The sequence below is a fragment of the Aquarana catesbeiana genome, linkage group LG01, assembly GCF_042186555.1.
Source record: "Aquarana catesbeiana isolate 2022-GZ linkage group LG01, ASM4218655v1, whole genome shotgun sequence".
NCBI classification, from domain to species: domain Eukaryota; kingdom Metazoa; phylum Chordata; class Amphibia; order Anura; family Ranidae; genus Aquarana; species Aquarana catesbeiana.
Genome location: NC_133324.1, coordinates 336,754,842 through 336,776,006, shown reverse-complemented (window position 1 = coordinate 336,776,006; position 21,165 = coordinate 336,754,842). Strand labels below are relative to the sequence as shown.

Genomic DNA, 21,165 nt, shown 5'->3' with positions numbered 1-21,165 from the left:
CAAGCCTCTGTCTCAATGTAAAGACTCTACTATGTTTAAATAAGAATTTGAAGTAATAATTAGCTAACAAAGGGTTGAGGGGGGCTCACCCTAAACCTGAATATCTAAAGTTGCTGCTATAGAGACTTATATATAAGTAGAACCACAGAGAATAGCGTACACATACAAAAATACAAGAGGAGTAACTTTTAAATCTTACAGGTTTGCTTAACTGCTTGCCGACCGGCTCACACCGATATACGTCGGCAGAAGGGCACGTACAGGCAGGTTAACGTACCTGTACTTTGTCCCCCTCTAAAAAGCGGTTTGCGGGCACACGTGCACCCACCGCGACCTCCGTGAGTGTGATCGCAGGTCCCGCGGACCCGATGTCTGTGGGGATACCCGCAATCGTCTCACTGAGAGGAAGAACAGGGAAATGCTGATGTAAACAAGCATTTCCCCATTCTGCCTAGTGACAGGACACTGATCACAGCTCCCTGTAATCGGGAGCGCTGATCAGTGTCGTGTCACACATAGCCACGCCCCCCCCCACTGTTAGAATCACTCTCTAGGACACACTTAACCCCTTCACTGCCAGTCACATTTACAGAGTAATCAATGCATTATTAATTGTACTGATCACTGTATAAATGTGATCGGTCCCAAAATCGCACCAAAAGTGTCCGATCTGTCCGCCATAATGTTGCAGTCATGATAAAAATTGGTGATTGCTGCCATTACCAGTAAAAAAAATTATTAATAAAAATGCCATAAAACTATCCCCTATTTTGTAGACGCTATAATTTTTGCGCAAACCAATCAATACCAAAAATATGTAGAAGAATACGTATTGGCCTAAACTGAGGAAAAAAATGTTTTTTTTATTTATTTTTTGGGGATATTTATTATAGCAAAAAGTAAAAAATAATGTTTTTTTTTTTTTAAATTGTTGCTATTTTTTTGTTTATAGCGCAAAAAATAAAAACTGCAGAGGTGATCAAATACTACCAAAAGAAAGCTCTATTTGTGGGGAAAAAAAGGACGTCAATTTTTTTTGGGAGCCACGTCGCACGACCGCGCAATTGTCAGTTAAAGCGATGCAGTGCCGAATCGAAAAAGTGCTCTGGTCTTTGGGCAGCCAAATGGTCCGGGGCTTAAGTGGTTAAAAGCACCTACTCTTAAAGAGTAAATATGGGGATTTAGTCACATCATATGGCCATATCATGCTTAAGCCCACCACTGCGCAAAAGTACCCAATTTTCAGTGGGTCCTACACTATTTATATGTAGCCCCCTGTTTCTAAAAATGGGGCTATAATGTAAATTTAGTTTTTGGCTGAGCTGTAACCAGTTCAGATTGATTGTATATAGTTTATTTGGTTCTGTCCTAAATTTGACTGTGTTGTGCATTTCCCACTGTTGCCAGTAGGTGTCACTGGTACCACAGGACAGTGTGAGAATGACAACTAGGTTGAGCTATAATGAACATTCTTTTTCCAGAACAGCCCAGTAGGAGGTTCCTGCCGCTGTGCATTCTGGGAAGGGGTATTTATTGCACAGATGCCATGTGCTTTAGTCAGTTCTCACCTCGTGGCCCCCCAGGCCTGAGGCTACGTTGCTGTAAGCAGGCCCAGAAGCCTGTCTGGGGCCTGCTATTCCTGAGGTGGTCCTTAGGCTGTTTTGCCTGAATGGAAGAAGCCGAGCCAAGCTGAGGAGATCCAGGGGAGGACCCTTGCTGGAGAGAGCCAGGATGAAGGCTTATCTCTCAGAAGGGCCTGGTAACTTACTTGGAGGATGCACCTACATCTAACCTACCCTCACAGTATCGCCAGATGGCTTAAAGGTTCTGCTAAGTTTGCTAAGTTTTTGAGAGAGACTTATCCAGGCATCTACTGGCTGCTAAGTCTGTGAGAGAGGCTTATCCAGACATCTTACTGGTTGCTAGGTCTGTGTGAGAGACCTACCCAGGTATTCAAGATCTGCTGAAAGAAAGCTGTGTTTTGTCCTTTGATTCAAGGAGTCTGTAAGTGATCCGCTAAAAAGGTATCTGAAACCTCCCCTCAACCTCTTTTCTACAACCTTTCTCAAGTTTTAATTAAAGCATTGAAAAATACCTAAAGTGACTGGCGCCCACATTTGTTCTAACTTTCCATTATAGCCATGGGCCCTGGGGTGAATGTAAGTCTGCTCCCTGTATCTGGAGGTACCCTCTTTGCTCCCAGTATACCCCGGGGGGGGGGGGTGCTACATATAAAATAGTGAATAATGTAGGACCCACTGAAAATGGGGGTACTTTGGAAAATGAGGGTACTTTTCATCTTTTTTTTTTTTTTTTTAATAACAAACATATCATACTTACCTCCACTGTGCAGCTCGTTTTGCACAGGGTGGCCCCGATCCTCAATTCCTGGGGTGCCCTGGCGGCGCTCGTGGCTCCTCCTTGCATCGGTAAAACCCCTGAGGGAAGCGCTCTCCAGGGGGGTTACCTTGCAGGCACGCTCCCGAGTCCAGCATTTGCATCCATAGACACGAATGCCGGACACGGCCCCGCCCCCCCCCGACGCCTGCGTCATTGGATCTGATTGACAGCAGCGGGAGCCAATGGCTGCGCTGCTATCAAGCTATCCAATCAAGAGCTGGGACCTTGTGGAGAGAGGGAGAGTGCGTCTCCGCCAAGTGAATGAAGGGGCTCAGGTAAGTAAAATGGGGGGCTGGTCACTGCCAGAAGTTTTTTTCATCTTAATGCTTATGATTCATTGAGGTGAAAAAACAGGAAGGTTTACAACCCCTTTAAGCATGGTATGGCCATATGATGTGACTAAATCCCCATATTTACTCATTAAGAGTAGATGCTTTTAAGAAGACTTGTAAGATTTAAAAGTTACTCCTCTTGTATGATTTATGTGTGCGCTATTCTCTGTGGTTTTATTTATTTATATATATATATATATATATATATATATATATATATATATATATATATATATATATACACACACACACACACACACACACACACACACACACACACACACACACATACACAGTGGGGACGGAAAGTATTCAGACCCCCTTAAATTTTTCACTCTTTGTTATATTGCAGCCATTTGCTAAAATCATTTAAGTTCATTTTTTTCCTCATTAATGTACACACAGCACCTCATATTGACAGAAAAACACAGAATTGTTGACATTTTTGCAGATTTAAAAAAAAAAGAAAAACTGAAATATCACATGGTCCTAAGTATTCAGACCCTTTGCTGTGACACTCATATATTTAACTCAGGTGCTGTCCATTTCTTCTGATCATCCTTGAGATGGTTCTACACCTTCATTTGAGTCCAGCTGTGTTTGATTATACTGATTGGACTTGATTAGGAAAGCCACACACATGTCTATACAAGACCTTACAGCTCACAGTGCATGTCAGAGCAAATGAGAATCATGAGGTCAAAGGAACTGCCTAAAGAGCTCAGAGACAGAATTGTGGCAAGGCACAGATCTGGCCAAGGTTACTAAAAAATTTCTGCTGCACTTAAGGTTCCTAAGAGCACAGTGGCCGCCATAATCTTTAAATGGAAGACGTTTGGGACGACCAGAACCCTTCCTAGAGCTGGCCGTCCGGCCAAACTGAGCTATCGGGGGGAGAAGAGCCTTGGTGAGAGAGGTAAAGAAGAACGCAAAGATCACTGTGGCTGAGCTCCAGAGATGCAGTCGGGAGATGGGAGTAAGTTGTAGAAAGCCAACCATCACTGCAGCCCTCCACCAGTCGGGGCTTTATGGCAGAGTGGCCCAACGGAAGCCTCTCCTCAGTGCAAGACACATGAAAGCCCGCATGGAGTTTGCTAAAAAAAACACCTGAAGGACTCCAAGATGGTGAGAAATAAGATTCTTTGGTCTGATGAGACCAAGATAACTTTTTGGCCTTAATTCTAAGTGGTATGTGTGGAGAAAACCAGGGACTGCTCATCACCTGTCCAATACAGTCCCAACAGTGAAGCATGGTGGTGGCAGCATCATGCTGTGGAGTGTTTTTCAGCTGAAGGGACAGGACGACTGGTTGCATCAAGGCAAAGATGAATGCGGCCAAGTACAAGGATATCCTGGATGAAAACCTTTCCAGATTGCTCAGGACCTCAGACTGGGCCGAAGGTTTACCTTCCAACAAGACAATGACCCTAAGCACACAGCTAAAATAATGAAGGAGTGGCTTCACAAAAATTCCGTGACTGTTCTTGAATGGCCCAGCCAGAGCCCTGACTTAAACCCAATTGAGCATCTCTGGAGAGACCTAAAAATGGCTGTCCACCAACGTTTACCATCCAACCTGACAGAACTGAAGAGGATCTGCAAGGAGGAATGGCAGAGGATCCCCAAATCCAGGTGTGAAAAACTTGTTGCATCTTTCCCAAAAAGACTCATGGCTGTATTAGATCAAAAGGGTGCTTCTACTAAATACTGAGCAAAGGGTCTGAATACTTAGCCTCGGTTCACACCAGAGGCGGCACGACTTGCAGGTCGCCTCACCGAGGCGACCTGCACACGACTGCCGGGGCGACTTGCAAGACGACTTTTGTATAGAAGTCTATGCAAGTCGCCCCCAAAGTAGTACAGGAACCTTTCTTCTAAGTCGGAGCGACTTGCGTCGCTCCGATTAGAACGGTTCCATTGTACAGAACGGGAGGCGACTTGTCAGGCGGCTAGGTCGCCTGACAAGTCGCCCCCGTGTGAACCGAGCCTTAGGACCATGTGATATTTCAGTTTTTCTTTTTTAATAAATCTGCAAAAATTTCAACAATTCTGTGTTTTTCTGTCAATATGGAGTGCTGTGTGTACATTAATGAGGAAAAAAATGAACTTAAATGATTTTAGCAAATGGCTGCAATATAACAAAGAGTGAAAAATTTAAGGGGGTCTGAATACTTTCCGTCCCCACTGTATTATATATATATATATATATATATATATATACACACACACACACACACAGCAAAATATTTTTTAGTTTTGTATAGACTGTAGAGAGATTAGAACACCTGTCGGTATTTATTACTGTTTATTTATTTTATATTACTGTTTATTACTTTCCTATTAGGGAAATACACCCTATTTGTCCTGTTTACTGTTATCATCGAAAGTGAAAGTAAAAGACACCAGACACCAGAACAGGGGACATCTTCGAATGGGGACAGTAGTTCTGGTGACACCCTGGCATTCCCTCACTTTGGAGGGATTTCCTCTCACTTCCTGTTTTGGCTATGGGACAGGAAGTGAAGGAAAGTCTCCCCTATGGGACACAAAAGACAAGGAAAAAAAAAACTGACAGGGGTTATAACCCTTCTTTACCCTATCTAAAATAATAATAAAAATGTTTTTCTTTAATAACACTTTAAATAGTAAAGCTAATGCCGTGTACACACGAGCGGACTGTTTGGCAGAAAAGGTCAGACGAAACGATTCCATCGGACATTCCGATCGTGTGTGGGCTTCATCGGACCTTCATCGGACCTTTTCTGTCGAAAATTCCGACGGACCTAGGATTAGAACATGTTTCAAATCTTTCCGACAGACTCGAGTCTGATTGAAAAATCCGTTCATCTTTATGCTAGTCCGGCGGACAAAAAAGGACGCAAGGGCAGCTATTGGCTACTGGCTATGAACTTCCTTATTCTAGTCCGGTCATATGTCATCACGTTCAAAACAATTGGACTTTGGTGTGATCGTGTGTAGGCAAGTCCATTTCGTTGGAACTCCGTCGCAACTCCGTCGGAGCTCCGTCGAAAAGTCCTTCGGATGTCAGGCTGACGAGAAGTCTGGTCATGTGTACGCGGCATAAGCCTCACTGGGAGTTTGTTCTCTGCTTGTTAGCACACATTATACAAGAGACTTGAATATGAACCGACTGGCCTCATGGAGAAGAATGACAAAAAAAAAGGCATCATGTATGCAAGCATCTCTTTTCCACCACCAAAAAAAAAAAAAAAGAAAAGAAAAAAGACAAAAAAAGGTGATCTCAAATAACTCTTATACTCTTAAAAAATAGTTGTCATGCACACATTTGAAAATTCATTCCTTGCACGGTTCTATTTATTAGGGGAGGTTGGGTTTACTTTTATTATTAGCAAACACGTCTGAACTAGGAAATCACAATCCTTTCAAGAATATAATAAATTAACATTTTAGTACAGCAAGTTAAAACATTTCCCAAGTTGCACGGTTAACTTTAATGCTGTATATGTGGCTGATTGCATTGTTTACATATTATATTTCATACCTACCACCACATAATCTAATGCTCAGAACATACTTTGCCCCATGTATTAGCCAAACAGAACCTTCCAAACAGCTTTTGCCATCTACCAGCAACACAATCTAGTATATAGCTGAGCTCTATCCATTAGAGCAGTAATGTATATACTCTAGCTTCATGACTGCTGGAAAAGTACTGCATTTGACAGGCATGGTATGCAAGGAAAAGCTTGCCTGTCAACATCTATTGCCTCTAGGCATAACTATACTTATGCTAAACATATCTCTGCACAAGCCATATGGAATGATTTTGCTTTTCTAAACAATATAATTAAAAAAAAAAAAAAAATGTCTGTATGGCGCAATATTCTACAGTTTATATTATACTGGATTACGCACAATTCCACCCATACTTTGTAACTAGAATAAAACCAACAAAAACATATAAAATATTGTTAGATATTGTAATGATCATCATTAATGCTTAATGAACATACCTATGTGGTCTAAAAAAAAATAGAACAATATGAATCTTAGCTTATTAAAAGTCAAATCTGTTTCTTAAAGCCTATCTAAACCCAAAATAATATAATACAGCTGCCAGTCCTTACATGTGGGGGATGCATTTGTTTTCTTTTTCTCAGGATTTTCTCCCCTTTATTTTCAGCTGATAATCCTGTGTATAACACACTTCCTGTCCTAGGGTGACAACACTCATGGCACCGTATCTGTAAAGTATCATAGCTCCCAACTGTCCCTGATTTGGAGCAAAGTCCCTCTTTCCCCCTCATTTGTCCCTCATTTTGGTCTGATCTATATACGTAGTTGTATATAAAATGCACTTTTTATCTTTCAAAAAGTGTTTCCCAGTGCTAAACCTTTCATCCAATTTCTAAATTGTTGCATTTGTACATTTTAAAAGCCAATATAAAGGAATAGTAGTGGTAAAAAAAAGCACTTGTGGATTTAATTAACCTTTTTTTGGGTTAATTCTCCTTTAAGGGGGTGTGGCAGGGGGCGTGTCCTATCCCTACATACATTTGCTGGTAGGTGTCTGTCATTCCCATCTCAAAAGGTTGGGAGGTATGAAAGTATGGTTGTCACTTAGGCTGCTTTCCTGAGGTCTTCATCTCCATGACATGGGGGAAGGGGGAATAGGATTGTATATGCTTTCAGTTCAGTTGACGGGAAAGGATACTACATTTCTGGCAGGATCAACAACAGGTATTTTCTGTCAAATGCTCAACTGCATATTCTGTACCTGTGCACACCTAACTACAGGTACTGGCTCCCCAAGCAGTCAATCCACTGCTCAATTTGAAAACATTGTAGAGAAAAGAGTAGACATGATTCAAGATAGAATCAGAATTTTTGTTTTATGAATCTGTCTGATGCAAATTGCAAAATCATCTAAACCTCCTCGTTAAGGCATTTTACTCAACAATGAGCTTAATCGGAGTACAATTAGGTTCATTACTGAAAGAAATGCATTAGAGGAAGTAGGTGAAAAAATAGAAAAAATGAATGCAGCCACAACATCTAACAACTGGGTTTAACCACTTGCTTACGGGGCACTTAAACCCCCCTCCTGTCCAGACCAATTTTCAGCTTTCAGCGCTGTCGCACTTTGAATGACAATTGTGCGGTCATACAACACTGTACTCAAATGAAATTTTTTATCATTTTTCCACCACAAATAGAGCTTTCTTTTGATGGTATTTGATCACCTCTGCGGTTTTTAGTTTTTGTTAAAAGAATTGAAAGACAATTAAAAAAAAAAAAAAATTATATGTTTTTTAAATTTTGTTATAAAATTTTGCAAACAGGTAATTTTTCTCCTTCGTTGATGTACGCTAATGAGGCGGCACTGATGGGCACCGATAGGTGGCAGTGATGGGCACTGATGGGTGGCAGTGATGGGTACTGATTGGGCAATGATTGATGGCAGCACTGCTAGGTGGCACTGATTGGCACCACTGGTGGGCATTGATAGGTGGCACTTGTGGGCATTGATAGGTGGCACTGCTGGGCACTGGCAGATGGCAATGACAGATGGCACTTGCTGGCACAGATGAGGCATATGTGCCTCCTTTCTCTTCGGGACCGATGTCCCTTTGACATAAGCCAGTGAATGGCTTATTTGTGAGGAGAAAACGAAACCGATCACCGAGCTTTTGTTTACATCATGTGATCAGCTGTCATTGGCTGACAGCTGATCACATGGTAAGGGGCCGGGACCGGCCCCTTACTCGGATCTGTGATCATCCGAGTCTCCGTGACTCGGTGATCACAGCGCGCACACCGCGCGCACCCTACAGGGAGCGCGGTGTGCGTGCACAGGGGAGGACGTCCCATGGCAGCCTCCCGGAAATTGAGGTCCGCGCTGTAGCTGTCATTCGGCTATGGCACGGACCTCAAGTGGTTAAAGTGGTTCTAGAGGCTGAAATTTTTTTTATCCTAAAGCGGACCTTCAGTTATTTTTTTCAACATTCCATCTATTAAATCTTCTGCCCTTGTTGTTTTAACTTTGGATAGTAAAATTATTTTTTTTTTTTGTCAGCAAATACCTTATACAGCCCACTTCCTGTTTCTTGTCTGGTAAAAAGCCTAGGCTTATGACATCATGCACAGCTCTCTCTCTCTCATTCTCATGAGAGTTTGCCAGGAAGGGAGGGGGGATGAGTCATAAGAGGGCCAATGAGAGCTGCAGGGATGGAGTGCAGCCTCTGTGTGTCTGTGTAAATCCAGGAAGTGAACAGACAACAGCTTCAGCTGCCCACAGTTAAAATGGTTGCAGCCAGACTTAGTGGAGGGAGATTTCTGCAGCATATTTGGCAAGTACAGAATCACAGTATATATAAAATAATATGCAAAGTGGTTGGAGGGAAGCTTTAGAATGGCAAAGATGGTTTTATTACAAAATATGTGAGCAGACTGCAGTTTCTTTTTAATACATTCTCTGCCTTAAAGTATAACTAAAGGCGATTTTTTTTTCTTAGTTTTGAATAGAGTGCAGAAGGATTAGAACCCCTGTCAGTTTTTATTGCTGTCTGTGCCCCCATTAGGGAGATTCCCCCTCTCAATTTGTCCTGCTTACCATTTTCATTAAAAGTGAGGGTAAATGAAAATCCCAGATTTTGGTCTGTCCCCAGAGAAGTAATATAGGGGACATCTTCCAATGGGGGGCACTAGTTCTGGTGACCTGGGGGTCCCCAAAGAATTCTCTTCATTTGTAGGGATTTCCTCCCACTTCCTGTTTGTCCATGGGACAGGAAGTGCAGGGAAATCTCCGCAATGGGACACAGATGGCGAAAAAAATGCTGGCAGGAGTTATAGCTCTCCTATTCTCTATCCAAAATGAAAAAAAAAAACGTTTTGCCCATAGTTCCACTTTAAGGTAAAAAACCTTCGGTGTGCAGCTACAATCCTAAGTTGTTTCTGTTGATGGTTGGCCCGGTACAACATTCTACCACTTTTTTTCTCATTGATCATGACCATCCTGCCACTAGCTTGCCATGGGGAAGAAAAGGGTTCCCTAAGCCTTTGTGTGACAATCTGCAAGACTCAAAGGTCAGAGCCAGGGTAAGAGGTTGCAGATGAGGACTAAAGGCCACAGGTGTGCGCAGTCTATTGCATTAGGGTGTGCACTCCAAAGCTCAAACGTACATGCTTGTGTGTATGTATGTACGTACAATATATTATATTTTATATATATATATATATATATATATATATTGTACATACACACACACAAATTTATTAATACATGGACGGTGTTAATAGGGCAGTGGATGATGTCAGTAGAGCAGTGGACGGTGTCAGTAGGGTAGTGGATGATGTCAGTAGAGCAGTGGACGGTGTCAGTAGGGCAGTGGATAATGTCAGTAGAGCAGTGGACGGTGTCAGTAGAGCAGTGGATGATGTCAGTAGAGCAGTGGATGGTGTCAGTAGAGCAGTGGACGGTGTCAGTAGAGCAGTGGATGATGTCAGTAGAGCAGTGGATGATGTCAGTAGAGCAGTGGACGGTGTCAGTAGAGCAGTGGATGATGTCAGTAGAGCAGTGGATGATGTCAGTAGAGCAGTGGATGGTGTCAGTAGAGCAGTGGACGGTGTCAGTAGAGCAGTGAGTGATGTCAGTAGGGCAGTGGATGATGTCAGTAGAGCAGTGGACGGTGTCAGTAGGGCAGTGGATGATGTCAGTAGGGCAGTGGATGATGTCAGTAGAGCAGTGGATGGTGTCAGTAGGGCAGTGGATGATGTCAGTAGAGTAGTGGACGGTGTCAGTAGAGCAGTGGATGGTGTCAGTAGAGCAGTGGATGGTGTCAGTAGAGCAGTGGATGATGTCAGTAGAGCAGTGGATGATGTCAGTAGGGCAGTGGATGATGTCAGTAGAGCAGTGGATGATGTCAGTAGAGCAGTGGATGGTGTCAGTAGAGCAGTGGATTGTGTCACTAGAGCAGTGGATTGTGTCAGTAGAGCAGTGGATGATGTCAGTAGAGCAGTGGATGGTGTCAGTAGAGCAGTGGATGATGTCAGTAGAGCAGTGGATGATGTCAGTAGGGCAGTGGATGATGTCAGTAGGGCAGTGGATGATGTCAGTAGAGCAGTGGATGATGTCAGTAGAGCAGTGGATGATTTCAGTAGAGCAGTGGACGATGTCAGCAGAGTAGTAGAGTAGTGGACGGTGTTAGTAGAGTAGTGGAAGGTGTCAGTAGAGCAGTGGATGATGTCAGTAGAGCAGTGGATGATGTCAGTAGAGCAGTGGATGATGTCAGTAGAGCAGTGGACGGTGTTAGTAGAGTAGTGGAAGGTGTCAGTAGAGCAGTGGATGATGTCAGTAGAGCAGTGGATTGTGTCAGTAGGGCAGTGGATGATGTCAGTAGGGCAGTGGATGAGGTCAGTAGAGCAGTGGATGGTGTCAGTAGAGCAGTGGACGATGTAAGTAGAGCAAAGGACGGTGTCAGTAGAGCAGTGGACGGTGTCAGTAGAGCAGTGGATTGTGTCAGTAGAGCAGTGGATGATGTCAGTAGGGCAGTGGATGATGTCAGTAGAGTAGTGGGAAGTGTCAGTAGAGCAATGGATGATGTCAGTAGAGCAGTGGATTGTGTCAGTAGAGCAGTGGATTGTGTCAGTAGAGCAGTGTATGATGTCAGTAGGGCAGTGGATGATGTCAGTAGAGCAGTGGACGATGTCAGTAGAGCAGTGGACGATGTCGGTAGAGCAGTGGACGGTGTCAGTAGGGCAGTGGATGATGTCAGTAGAGCAGTGGACGGTGTCAGTAGGGCAGTGGATAATGTCAGTAGAGCAGTGGACGGTGTCAGTAGAGCAGTGGATGATGTCAGTAGAGCAGTGGATGATGTCAGTAGAGCAGTGGATGATGTCAGTAGAGCAGTGGATGGTGTCAGTAGAGCAGTGGACGGTGTCAGTAGAGCAGTGGATGATGTCAGTAGAGCAGTGGACGGTGTCAGTAGAGCAGTGGACGATGTCAGTAGAGCAGTGGATGATGTCAGTAGAGCAGTGGATGATGTCAGTAGAGCAGTGGATGGTGTCAGTAGAGCAGTGGACGGTGTCAGTAGAGCAGTGAGTGATGTCAGTAGGGCAGTGGATGATGTCAGTAGAGCAGTGGACGGTGTCAGTAGGGCAGTGGATGATGTCAGTAGGGCAGTGGATGATGTCAGTAGAGCAGTGGATGGTGTCAGTAGGGCAGTGGATGATGTCAGTAGAGTAGTGGACGGTGTCAGTAGAGCAGTGGATGGTGTCAGTAGAGCAGTGGATGGTGTCAGTAGAGCAGTGGATGATGTCAGTGGAGCAGTGGATGATGTCAGTAGGGCAGTGGATGATGTCAGTAGAGCAGTGGATGGTGTCAGTAGAGCAGTGGATTGTGTCACTAGAGCAGTGGATTGTGTCAGTAGAGCAGTGGATGATGTCAGTAGAGCAGTGGATGGTGTCAGTAGAGCAGTGGATGATGTCAGTAGAGCAGTGGATGATGTCAGTAGGGCAGTGGATGATGTCAGTAGGGCAGTGGATGATGTCAGTAGAGCAGTGGATGATGTCAGTAGAGCAGTGGATGATTTCAGTAGAGCAGTGGACGATGTCAGCAGAGTAGTAGAGTAGTGGACGGTGTTAGTAGAGTAGTGGAAGGTGTCAGTAGAGCAGTGGATGATGTCAGTAGAGCAGTGGATGATGTCAGTAGAGCAGTGGACGGTGTTAGTAGAGTAGTGGAAGGTGTCAGTAGAGCAGTGGATGATGTCAGTAGAGCAGTGGATTGTGTCAGTAGGGCAGTGGATGATGTCAGTAGGGCAGTGGATGAGGTCAGTAGAGCAGTGGATGGTGTCAGTAGAGCAGTGGACGGTGTCAGTAGGGCAGTGGATGATGTCAGTAGAGCAGTGGACGGTGTCAGTAGGGCAGTGGATAATGTCAGTAGAGCAGTGGACGGTGTCAGTAGAGCAGTGGATGATGTCAGTAGAGCAGTGGATGATGTCAGTAGAGCAGTGGATGATGTCAGTAGAGCAGTGGATGGTGTCAGTAGAGCAGTGGACGGTGTCAGTAGAGCAGTGGATGATGTCAGTAGAGCAGTGGACGGTGTCAGTAGAGCAGTGGATGATGTCAGTAGAGCAGTGGATGATGTCAGTAGAGCAGTGGATGGTGTCAGTAGAGCAGTGGACGGTGTCAGTAGAGCAGTGAGTGATGTCAGTAGGGCAGTGGATGATGTCAGTAGAGCAGTGGACGGTGTCAGTAGGGCAGTGGATGATGTCAGTAGGGCAGTGGATGATGTCAGTAGAGCAGTGGATGGTGTCAGTAGGGCAGTGGATGATGTCAGTAAAGTAGTGGACGGTGTCAGTAGAGCAGTGGATGGTGTCAGTAGAGCAGTGGATGGTGTCAGTAGAGCAGTGGATGATGTCAGTAGAGCAGTGGATGATGTCAGTAGGGCAGTGGATGATGTCAGTAGAGCAGTGGATGATGTCAGTAGAGCAGTGGATGGTGTCAGTAGAGCAGTGGATTGTGTCACTAGAGCAGTGGATTGTGTCAGTAGAGCAGTGGATGATGTCAGTAGAGCAGTGGATGGTGTCAGTAGAGCAGTGGATGATGTCAGTAGAGCAGTGGATGGTGTCAGTAGAGCAGTGGATGATGTCAGTGGAGCAGTGGATGATGTCAGTAGGGCAGTGGATGATGTCAGTAGAGCAGTGGATGGTGTCAGTAGAGCAGTGGATTGTGTCACTAGAGCAGTGGATTGTGTCAGTAGAGCAGTGGATGATGTCAGTAGAGCAGTGGATGGTGTCAGTAGAGCAGTGGATGATGTCAGTAGAGCAGTGGATGATGTCAGTAGGGCAGTGGATGATGTCAGTAGGGCAGTGGATGATGTCAGTAGAGCAGTGGATGATGTCAGTAGAGCAGTGGATGATTTCAGTAGAGCAGTGGACGATGTCAGCAGAGTAGTAGAGTAGTGGACGGTGTTAGTAGAGTAGTGGAAGGTGTCAGTAGAGCAGTGGATGATGTCAGTAGAGCAGTGGATGATGTCAGTAGAGCAGTGGACGGTGTTAGTAGAGTAGTGGAAGGTGTCAGTAGAGCAGTGGATGATGTCAGTAGAGCAGTGGATTGTGTCAGTAGGGCAGTGGATGATGTCAGTAGGGCAGTGGATGAGGTCAGTAGAGCAGTGGATGGTGTCAGTAGAGCAGTGGACGGTGTCAGTAGGGCAGTGGATGATGTCAGTAGAGCAGTGGACGGTGTCAGTAGGGCAGTGGATAATGTCAGTAGAGCAGTGGACGGTGTCAGTAGAGCAGTGGATGATGTCAGTAGAGCAGTGGATGATGTCAGTAGAGCAGTGGATGATGTCAGTAGAGCAGTGGATGGTGTCAGTAGAGCAGTGGACGGTGTCAGTAGAGCAGTGGATGATGTCAGTAGAGCAGTGGACGGTGTCAGTAGAGCAGTGGATGATGTCAGTAGAGCAGTGGATGATGTCAGTAGAGCAGTGGATGGTGTCAGTAGAGCAGTGGACGGTGTCAGTAGAGCAGTGAGTGATGTCAGTAGGGCAGTGGATGATGTCAGTAGAGCAGTGGACGGTGTCAGTAGGGCAGTGGATGATGTCAGTAGGGCAGTGGATGATGTCAGTAGAGCAGTGGATGGTGTCAGTAGGGCAGTGGATGATGTCAGTAAAGTAGTGGACGGTGTCAGTAGAGCAGTGGATGGTGTCAGTAGAGCAGTGGATGGTGTCAGTAGAGCAGTGGATGATGTCAGTAGAGCAGTGGATGATGTCAGTAGGGCAGTGGATGATGTCAGTAGAGCAGTGGATGATGTCAGTAGAGCAGTGGATGGTGTCAGTAGAGCAGTGGATTGTGTCACTAGAGCAGTGGATTGTGTCAGTAGAGCAGTGGATGATGTCAGTAGAGCAGTGGATGGTGTCAGTAGAGCAGTGGATGATGTCAGTAGAGCAGTGGATGATGTCAGTAGGGCAGTGGATGATGTCAGTAGGGCAGTGGATGATGTCAGTAGAGCAGTGGATGATGTCAGTAGAGCAGTGGATGATTTCAGTAGAGCAGTGGACGATGTCAGCAGAGTAGTAGAGTAGTGGACGGTGTTAGTAGAGTAGTGGAAGGTGTCAGTAGAGCAGTGGATGATGTCAGTAGAGCAGTGGATGATGTCAGTAGAGCAGTGGACGGTGTTAGTAGAGTAGTGGAAGGTGTCAGTAGAGCAGTGGATGATGTCAGTAGAGCAGTGGATTGTGTCAGTAGGGCAGTGGATGATGTCAGTAGGGCAGTGGATGAGGTCAGTAGAGCAGTGGATGGTGTCAGTAGAGCAGTGGACGATGTAAGTAGAGCAAAGGACGGTGTCAGTAGAGCAGTGGACGGTGTCAGTAGAGCAGTGGATTGTGTCAGTAGAGCAGTGGATGATGTCAGTAGGGCAGTGGATGATGTCAGTAGAGTAGTGGGAAGTGTCAGTAGAGCAATGGATGATGTCAGTAGAGCAGTGGATTGTGTCAGTAGAGCAGTGGATTGTGTCAGTAGAGCAGTGTATGATGTCAGTAGGGCAGTGGATGATGTCAGTAGAGCAGTGGACGATGTCAGTAGAGCAGTGGATGATGTCGGTAGAGCAGTGGACGGTGTCAGTAGAGCAGTGGACGGTGTCAGTAGAGCGGTGGATTGTGTCAGTAGAGCGGTGGATTGTGTCAGTAGAGCAGTGGATGATGTCAGTAGGGCAGTGGATGATGTCAGTAGAGTAGTGGACGGTGTCAGTAGAGCAGTGGATGATGTCAGTAGAGCAGTGGATGATGCCAGTAGAGTAGTGAACGGTGTCAGTAGAGCAGTGGATGATGTCAGTAGGGCAGTGGATGATGTCAGTAGAGTAGTGGACGGTGTGAGTAGAGTAGTGGATGATGTCAGTAGAGCAGTGGATGATGCCAGTAGAGTAGTGGACGGTGTCAGTACAGCAGTGGATGGTGTCAGTACAGCAGTGGATGGTGTCAATATTATTTAATTTATTTATTTATTTTTTTTAGGAGCCCCATTGAGGGGCTTTGGTGAAATATAAACAGACCTCTGATGTCTCACTTTTGAAACAGAGTAATGGACTGAGGACAGAAAGCTGAGGCTGCAGATAAAGGGACTGGGATCACTCACTGTGTTCATCCAGAAAAATAAGAGGACGGTAATTTGGTAAATGACATATTTACCCCCCCTTCCCTCGCTCTCCATCCTGAAACAAGCAGCCAGTGGGAGATGGGAGGAGGGAATCTAGCAATGCTGCGGGAGGGGCCAGTGCTGCTGTGAGGGGGGGGACATTGAGAGGTCCAGGCAGCAAGGGGGTTCTCTGCTTTGCACGGGGTGATTAGAGTGTGCCCAGGGACACCCAGCACACCCTGTGCTTTGTCTATGAGGTACACATGTATCAGACTTTGCTCTGCAGTTCAACAGAAGCTGGTCTTCTATCCATCGGTCCTGCTGAAAAACGAGCATTCAATCAGCGGATGCAGCCAAGCGTTGCAGCGCTGATCAGTGTATGCTGATGGGGGGGTGGGGGGGGGAGCCCTGCATCTACGTCACTTGTGTGGGTGCAGGGATCTGTGAAGGTTTTTTTTTGTTCAACCCACTGAAAAAAACTATAAGTGTGTACCCAGCATAAGTTGTTAACTTTTCACAAAAATCTATATATCAGTAGCTACCCCCCTTTAAGGCTCGGATCACACTAGAAAACACAGCGGCTCACAGCAGGAGTCCGGTGTGTCTCCATTCACCGTTTTAAGTCCGATTTCCACCCAAATTTTTGGATGAATTTGGACCAAAAGACACCCAGGGCTCCTGTGCAATTCACACCGAAGCCGCTGCAGAGATAGAGAGACGTCACAATCTCCTGCTATGCGAACTGGATGCGGCTGCGAATTGGATGCGGAGGAAAACCACATCCAATTTGCAATAGTGTGAACCCATGCCTAAAAGTGGAAAAAAAAACAAACACCTTACAAGTAAGACCAAATGTGTTTGTAAGGGCCCTTTCACGTGTCCATGTACAGGCTCTGCTTTGCTCATCTGGGGATTGCCCTGTCGATCTCCGCTGAGCAGGCAGATGACACGTCTGTCTCTGCACACTGTGCAGGGACTGACCTGTCTGAACGCCGCTCTCCTCTATGGGGGAATCGGATGAAGAGGGACCGTTTTCATCCGATCCGATGACGGATGGAAAAGTAAGGTTTTTCTCCGTCACACTTTAGCGGATCAGAGCGGGTCGGATGTCAGCAGACATGTCACTGCTGACATCAGTTGCTCCATAGACCTGTATGGAGCATCCGTTCAGGTCTGCCTAAAAAACTGACAGACAGACCTAAACAGTCCGCCCGTGTGAAAGGGCCCTTTGGTGTTTTTTTCCCCCCATTTTTAAAGGGGTAAACTGCACTCATTTTCACTTTTTTGCACATTTTTTATATTGGCTCCACTATTTCACTATCACTTGTTTTGAAATTTATTGTCACTAAATATCAGTATGCATATCAGTAACAGCGAGTGCAATTGAAAGACATGGTGATGTCGATTTTAAAGGTAACATTTTATACATATGTTTGGAGAATGGAAAGGTTAAAGTAGATTCAAACCAATTACTAAAATCTAATATAAACCTTTACTTGTTAATGTCATTTCAAAAGTAACTTTCAGTATTTTTAAAGATACTACTTTCGTTAAAATAATACTGGCAATCCTGTCATGAGGTCCTATTTCAGGCACTCACTGTTATTACTGGGTGACAACACTCCCTGTCCTTGTATCTCAGCTGCTGTCCCATATTGTATATATACGCTTTTAGGAAAGACTTTAAGCCACTATGCTGACACAGATTGCTGGAGCACGCCAAGAACATACAGTACTCACGGAGTGTATGCATGTAGATAGAAAGTAGGTGCAAGACGCTATAGCAGATCAGCAGAGCTGACATGTCGGAAGGGGTTAAAAAAAAGAAGAAGAATATAATATTTTCTAAAAGAATAAAACATGAAAATTATTTTAATGCAAAGTATTATAGCAAACTATATGTCCTTCAATTAGGTTTTAGATCTACTTATGCATGATTTTTATTTATTTTTTTTTTAGTGTATCAAATCATCACTGTTCTATAAATTCTGAAGTCTGATATACATACATCCTATATCATTACTTCAAAAACTACTGTAAGCATCTATTTAACGCCATAATTTAAGTGTGAAGAACATGTCAAGGTATGAGGGTACCTATATTACGTTAGAAGTAGCAATCTTTGACCTATAATTAAGGGCCCTCGTATGCACTACCTTGTGCTGTGTTGCAAAAAAATACTGCAGATCCATTGTTGCACTGCCAAATCAATGAAGAAAAATTAAGGGAAATGTAATATTTTACTGGGTTTTACGGACTTCAGAAATGTTACTTACTTCGTAGAAAAATTATATTTAGTTTTATCTTTTATAAACCTATTGTTCTCTAAATTACCAGGGATCTAAAACAATCCATAAATAGATTTAGATGTGATTAACATATTACATTTTTATAATCATTTTAAATATTTTTTACTTTATTTTTTATTTCTAGTTTTAATGAAATCAGTTTGAATTATTTCTTACTTTGCTTACGTAAGCGTTTCAATGTTTGTTATACTTAGGACTATACAAACCAAAAATGCACAACCACTTGTTTGGGGGTCTCAAATAGGACCTAAAAGAATTTGATTCCAAGGTCCTCAGTGTTCGTGGGATACTTTGATCTGGGATCTTACAATGCTAGAACACCAAGTAAAGTGAGTCCCATGTAGAAGTCACCATTGAACCAGATGAAACAAGCAGACAATTAAGCTCTATTATTTTGATATTGCTGTTCAACTTTGTTATAAATGATATTTTGAGCTTGAAATGTACATTTAATACATATAAATATATTACACTATTAGGATACACAAATAATATGAACAGATTTAGAAATTTGTAAAAAGGCCTTTTGAATGGCTAAATATAAAATTGAACATCCATAGGCTGCTGTTAAACGTTGTTATAAATGTTATTTTGAGCTTGAAATATACATTTTAATACAAATAAGTATAGTCAGGGCTTTTTTTCTCAGGGGAAAGGTATAGGTACTGCCCTTGTCATTGACCCCTACCCACCTCCGAGCACGGTCCCTTGGTTCCACCCCCTACCTACTGCCCGATACTGCCCCTTTAGAGAATACAGAAGTATCATTTTGTGGTGTTAAGTAATTTGTATGGAATTTGTTAATGATAACTAGAAAGGCAGTAAAATAGATCCCCTGCAGCCAGCAACAATAGATCCCCCACAACAATATACTCCCACATAACAGTAGATCCACCCAAGCAGCAATAGTTCTCCTAGCAGCCAGCATCAATAGACCTTCCGACACACTTCAGCACCTCTTGCCATTACATACATTCAGTGCTGGAGGTATCAGTCTGTGTTCCCCCACGTTCCCACTGAAAAGAAGCCCTGAATATATTACACTATTAGGATACTCAAATAATATGAACAGATATAGAAATTTAAAAAAAAATCCCCTTTGAATGGCTAAATAAAAGGTGAACATCCATAGGTAATGCACATTGATTTCCACTGTACATTTAGATTCAACACATGAGTAATATAATACATTATTGAGTAACAGATATGCATTTGTCATCATCATTCCACTCCCTATTTCCTAACTGTTTCCCAATCCTGAGCAGACCACACATTTAATCTGTTGATCATAATGTATTGCCTACAATCTACTCTTCAGTACCCACCTCGTGCAGTAGTAGCCTTTGGCTCAGCAATTTGATGTAGTTGAGGTTATCCTCTTAGTATTCTTCACTGTCACTGTAATGAAGTCAAATATTGGGTAGATGAGATCAATGGGAGATGAAAGAAATCTTACGACTAGAAGAAGAGTAGACTTACTTTTACTGTCCTAGTGGATTGCGGACTGTATTTATTTCTGTGTATGTCTCATTCCAGTATTTGTCTGTCTTCCCAGTCTTTCTTGGTCTGCTTCCCATGAATTCCAAACTGTTGGTCCATCCTTCATCTCCAGTTGAAACATGCTTCTTGAAGTGTCACGCCCAGCTCATGCTTAGACAGCCCAGAGAAGAATGTTTCCAATTGCCTCTCCCTGCTACACAGCAATCGACTGACCAAATTCACCCCAGGGTCATTGTAAAAACTAAAAAAATGCATTGTTTGCTTTACAACATATGTTTGCTTTTAATTATTCATATACAAACTGAAATGCATGTTCACTATTTTTGTCTTTCCCATTTTTTTTTCCCGCTGCCTCAGCTCACAGCTCTTATCTATGTCACAGACTGACGCTCGGATGACTGAATGACGTTGATAAAATGAAATACTTTTAATAGCACACCCTGCAGAGGATACTGGCTATGAAACATCATTGCTGTCAGCTGATTGACAGAATACTGCTTTTCACAGAAACAGACAAAGCCAATTACTGCTAAATAGCCATCATCATTAGATCAGTTCCAAGCAAAGCACCAGAGCTCATTTAATGCACATTTTACAGACAAAAATTGTTCATTGGGCTGAGAGTACCAATATAGTATTTCTAAGAAAAGATATATAAAAAGTACATTAATTCAGCATCTGGTCTTAAAGATCTGTGTTTACTTGTTTAAAATCTGTCATTAGTGTATCATGTTGGCATTGTAATTAGATTTCTTTATTTGGTTACACTAATAAAAGTGATCGAGAAAAATAGAAAGGGAAGAACAACACTTAGTGAATTGTTTATTTATAGTATTAATTATATTTACTGACAACAAATTCCACAGCACCAATGATTACATAGACCAGGGGTCTTCAAACTACGGCCCTCCAGTTGTTCAGGAACTATAATTCCCATCATACCTAGTCATGTCTATGAATGTCAGAGTTTTACAATGCCTCATCGGATGTGTAGTTCCGCAACAGCTGGAGGGCCGTATTTTGAAGATCCCTGACATAGACAATCAACCTTAACACTTTCTATTCCTTATTATGTAAAGTTTCTGTACTCATAAATCTGAACATTTTAACCACCTCAATACCGGGGGAATTCTGACACTACTCACATACATGTAAAAATCAACTTTTTTTTGCTATAAAATGACTTAGAACCCTCAAACATTATATATATATATATATATATATATATATATATATTTAAGAAAAGGCCCTAGAGAATAAAATGGTGGGTGTTGCGTTTTTGCAGTATTTGCGCAGCAGTTTTTCAAACACAATTATTTGGGCAAAAATACACATTAATGAATTTTAGTGAATGCAAACACAATAAAATACCACTTTTTTTGGTATAATATAAAAGATCATGTTACACCGAGTAAATAGATACCAAACATGTCATATTTTAAAATTGCACACGCTTATGGAATGGCAACAAACTACGGTACTTTAAATTATCCATAGGTGACATTTTAAAAG

General features: G+C 43.4%; 1 protein-coding gene across 1 annotated transcript in view; it reads right to left on the bottom strand.

Annotated features, from left to right (window-relative positions):
* LOC141145243 (leukotriene B4 receptor 2-like) overlaps positions 1–19,936 on the bottom strand; it is a 33,110-nt gene extending 13,174 nt beyond the window's left edge. The window contains exons 1-2 of the mRNA XM_073631764.1: positions 19,633–19,936; positions 19,479–19,551 (exon numbers count right to left, since the gene is read on the bottom strand). The gene's annotated coding sequence lies outside the window, so the exon portion shown is untranslated. The remainder of the gene's footprint in view (positions 1–19,478; positions 19,552–19,632) is intronic.
* Positions 19,937–21,165: the final 1,229 nt, after the last annotated feature.